Source organism: Tupaia chinensis, unplaced genomic scaffold (genome assembly GCF_000334495.1).
Source record: "Tupaia chinensis unplaced genomic scaffold, TupChi_1.0 Scaffold146525_1, whole genome shotgun sequence".
NCBI lineage: Eukaryota > Metazoa > Chordata > Mammalia > Scandentia > Tupaiidae > Tupaia > Tupaia belangeri.
In genome coordinates, this window is record NW_006206380.1 from 834,878 (window position 1) to 839,936 (window position 5,059).

The window sequence follows — 5,059 nt, forward strand, 5'->3', positions numbered from 1 at the left end:
GGCTCACATTTTGCATACTTATGTAAATTAAGGCTGTGTTAGAAGCAGCAGTTTGAGGAGTTTTAGTGTCCTTTAAGCTGGTGGGATTCTTTTTCTCCCTTCCCCTCAGTATCATGAAACACAAGATCTTTACTGTAGCCAGAAGTGTTGTTTTTCTGTAGTCTTATATTCTTGCAGCCAGTACTCCATTGATATATTCTGGCTTTTTTAGACAAATATAAAAGGACAAAAAGGAAACTGTTTTTAAGGAAACAAAATGTTTCAACACAGGTGATAGAAGGAATGTAGCACCTGTTTCAGGTGGACTGGGAACTCTGCATTCGAGCTTGCACCTGAGTTAGCTTCATGTGGGGAGAGCTGCTCTCTGTCCCCAAGACATCACACAGCACTGCTGCCATCTTCAGGGGCTATGCACGGGAATACACACTGCTAAATCCAAAAAAATAAAAATAATAAAAAAAAATCCAGTCGTTCTCAATGGTCAGCTCGGTAGAACACACACGGGGTGCTGCCTCTACTCTGCTTTTCTAAAATGAAGCCATGCACACATACTGTACAGCATCTGTGTACCACATTACCCCATTTTTGACACCTGATTTGTTTCTCTTTATCAAACACATAAGAATTACATTCAAGGTATTTTACAAATTAACATGTTGAAAATCTGATGTGAATGTTCTTCAAGAGTTGATAGAAAAAAATGCAAAGACCCAAACAAATGTTCAGTCTTTTACCCTCTAAATGAGTGACTGGATGTAAAAATAATTTCTCAAGGGATGGAATCATACATCATCCACCGGCAGGGATGGGATGCTTACCTTATTCATTCTACTAACATACGTCCTTGGAGACTTGCTGCATCAGCTTCTCTGCACTCAAACCTTGCTTCTGCTCCTCTTTGGACTGTTCAGCCTGCTTCTCAGCTTGTTTCAAGGATCTTCAGGAACCACTCATCCTCCAGCACTCCAGGGGGAAGATAAGTCTCTCCCTGAGCTTTCAGTTCCTCCAACTTTTGCCATAAGCCCCTCAAGGCCTGCAGTTTGTCACTGAGGTAGCTCTGACAGGTGAGAGATGCCTGCAGATCCAGTTCTAGGTAGAGAGACGTATGCTCGGGATGTTCCTGTGCTGTTCTTCTAAGGACTGGTTGGTAAATTGTCCTTTTGACCTACAAAATGGGCCATTCAGTGGATTTTCTCACAACCAATGACTTTTAAGCCAGTGTTGAACTGTCACTGTCACTCCGATTCAATGTACAGATATACTGGCTCCACTGTCCAGGAGAGATCTGTGAGCACACTATCATACTGCTCCTCATGAAGGGGTGCTGCCGCGAGTTCAGGCCACTGTGCTCTTTGGGGCAAACTGCCACGTTGTCACTCACTTCCTCATCAGTATTTGTCTCTTTATCAACCAGGGTGTGTGCTCCAGTAGGTGGCTGGCTCCTAAGATCTTTGGCACAATTGTTTTCTTTCCTGCTCCTGTCTTCACTTCTCAGACATCCTAGAGCATGAACTCAAGTCTGCTGTGCAGCTAATGTCCTCTGGCAATTTAACTTCAGCATCTTTTTCAGCCACAATTTTGTCTGAGGCCTCTCTCAGCATTGTTAACCAATCTCCATCTGGACCCCTTTGCTCTTTCTCTCATCCTGGTTCCTTCTCTTCTTGTGCTAGTTCTTTTTCCACAGCCAATAGCTTAGCAGATGTTCTTGCAAGTAAGGCTGACACTGCATCCAAGTCTATAATCTACTGATAGTTGGTTTGGTTGAAAGATAGAATCTTCACTTTCTTCCTCATTCTTTTTACAAGTCATTTGCTTGGAGGGAAGCAGGTTTTACCACAGAATGAAAATCTCACTGGAAAATGGCAAATCTGCCAGGCTGATCTGAGTTCCAGCCAGGCATTCTTCCCATTGGTGTTTACTGACAGAGTAAAGATCCACTCTTAGGGTCTTCTGCTGTAAGGCTGTTTGGGAAATGGCCACTCTGAACACATCATTGAACAAAAGGGATTCTGTGGACAGATGGACTTTTGTTCAAAATAAGCAGCTGACATCAGTTGAGGAGGGAAGTACAACAACCCTGAAATATACTTTTGATGTATGAGGTGTCAAGAAAGCATGAAGATTTCGGAGCTGTGCTATTATCACCATGAAACTTGAACTTTTTGCATCGGATCTGAGTCCTATCTGCACCTGGGCAGTCTCCACAATGGCAATCTCCTCTTCCCTGAATGGAAGATTTTTAATTTTACTTGGCTGTTTCACGAAAGCTTCAAAGACCCTATTGTCGCCAGCCACAGACTCATCAGATACAGCAGCCAACACACAAGCGGTTTTCTCTCCACACAGGTGAATGACTCTTCTTTTTGGTTATGATTATTCCACATCTGTGACGCCTTCATAGAATGGCTTCCTAGCACACTTATTAAGGGTCTTTATCCTCCAAGAGAGACTGAGATGCTCCTCCTGAATCAGAATCCAGCAATATCTGATTTTCACCAAAGCTGATGTCTGCAAAGTGGCTACTCAACTCACAGTCCTCAAAGTCAGTAGTGAACTGATGGAGGGAGGAGTCATGAAACATGGGGAAAGTCCCTTCCAAACCCAAGGGGGAACCAGAAGGGAACAAGAACGAAGGGGAGGACCTCAAGGACAGGGATGTCACAGACTTGGGGTCCTCAGTCAGTGAAGGAGTGTTGCCTGCTGCTGTGGCTGCCACCTCACACAGTCTACTCTGGCCAGGTTGGCTGGAGGACTTGACCACCTCATTTTCATGGATGGTGGTGATGGGTCCAGAAAGAATGTAACCACCCTTCTCTTACAGAAGGAATTCCAGTTTATACTGGTAGTCCACATCCATCTGGTCACTCTGACTGTTGTAATAAAGTTTACTGGAACTGAGTGAGTTGAGTGACCCTCTGCTGGAGGTGTACAGAGAGCCCTGACTGGATGCCAGGGACCCCAGGCTGCTCCCAGATGACATGGACAGGGTGATAGGGGAGAGGATTTTAAGTTGTGAATGCAAGTAAGTAGTTTAGTAGTTTCTTCAAGTTTCTGCAGCAGCTCTTTTCTTCACTCTTCCAATTTCAATCTCTCTGCCAGAGTTCGGCTGGGCATGCCCCTCACTGACAGCAGCACTTCTTGGCTTCCAGGAATTCCAGATCTTCTTGAGAGTGCTTCTGTGGAGTGATGAACTGAAGCTCTTTCAGAAGTTCTTTTTTCTCATCAATCAGAATCAGCTTCTCCTTCTCAATGTCCAGGGCCCCAGGACAGTCTTCACTGTCCAATTCTGACACTTTAATTTTTATGTTGGCCATACTTATTTTAGCTTCTTCATACTATAGGCTGAGCCTGACCTTTTCAGCTAAGTTTGATCTACTTCTCACTCCGATATCTCCAGAAATGCTTGTCTGTGACTTGTCATCAAGGGTTTTTCTGGACAGCGATAAGTGAGAGTTCACAGGACTGGATATCAAGTCTGGCTCAGATTTGCCAATGCTATGATTCAAATGAAACCTCTCCAGCAGCTTAGCAAGACTCGGCATTAGGTCTTGTTTTTCTTTTTCTCATGAGCTAGTAGCCTTTCTGACAGATTTCAGTTCAGTTAGAATGGCTTTGGCTTCACTAAATTCATACTCACTCTGGCCTCCAGACATTTCCCTATCAATGTGTTGCAATGTTTCAAAGTCTTGTTCTTTATAGAGCAGTTCTTGTTTCATTTGTGAGAGTTCTCTCTTCAGCTTTTTAACCCTTAATAGTGTAGTGGAGATCTCAGCTTTTAAGGCTCATATTTAGTACTGGATGAAGATCCTGAAAATAAGCTGGTGTGATAACTCGACTCTTCCTTGTAGGCATCATTTAATTGTACCTAGTCATCCACAGCCAAGGCCAGTCTCTGCTGCTTCACGTGGTACAACTCCTTCTGTGTCCTGAGGGCATCCTGGGCCACCAAGAGATAGTCTTTGAGCAACTTCTCCTGTTTCCCCCTCCACTGTTTTTTTGGATCTTCTATCTGTGTGGTTTTGTTGATGTGATTGATGTAGTAGACACCAATCTGAGCGTCAAACCCTGCTACCCATCCCCACAGCAGCTCATCACCAACACAGTCGGCGAACGACAAAGGCTTCAGTAACTGTCTGGGGGAGTCAATCCAGCTGGTTCTCCTGGCTTTGTGGTCGATGTAGAAGACCTTGCTGTCGTAGTCCCTGGCCTCCTCCCAGCCCCAGTGTAGAGGCAACTGCCTGCTCCTGGCCATCCTAGGCATGGAGGCCGCCAAGTGGCGCCTCTATAGGGGACCAGGCGCGGGACTCAGCGGGAACGCGACTGCCCCGCCCGGCCACCGCCCCAGATGCAAGCGCCAGCTAGTGGCTGGGCGGGGCGGCGGAGCCACGCGCAGGGGTCGCCTCAGGGAACCCAGCTCTCCGCCCCGCAGGGAATTAGTCCACCCTGTCTTCGTAGGCTCCTCCTTCTCCTCCTCCTTGCCGTCACCGCTGCCTCTGCCTCTTTCTTCTCCTCCTCCCAGTCCCCCTCTGGCCACGGAGGGTCAGGGCGCCCAAGCTTCCTGAGCTGCCGCCATCTGAGCAAATTAGATTTTTGACATGAAGGACGCTTAAAGTTGGAATGCCTAGAAAGACTTGTATTGTCCAGGTAAGTTTCGGTGTTATCAGCTGTGGATGTTTCATTCCTATTACTGTTCCCTGCTGAAACTTGAGAAATCTGGAAGTTTGGAATGATAAAAGAAACGCCATATTCATCCTGATACTTCTTACAAGATTTGTAATGCTGTCTCATGCGATAGAATTTAATCTGTTTTCCACAGCATCTGCAGCCACCAGAAAACTTCCTCATGACTATTTTCAAGATCTAAGGCCCATTCAGGACACACTCTCTTTCTTCTAGTCACATTTCCACAACACAGGGGACAATACATTCTGCTTTCTTTCATTTTCTTTTTGAAGAGGTTTTTGCTATAGGGCCTGTGCGCTCGCCAGACAGACAGACAGAGAGACAGAAAGCGAGAAATCACCCCCCACAGGAGTGATGGCCACGCCGCATTCCCTTC

General features: G+C 45.9%; 1 pseudogene; it reads right to left on the reverse strand.

The window, feature by feature from the left end:
- Positions 1–831: 831 nt before the first annotated feature.
- Positions 832–4,261, reverse strand: LOC102492299 (protein WWC2 pseudogene; annotated as a pseudogene).
- Positions 4,262–5,059: the final 798 nt, after the last annotated feature.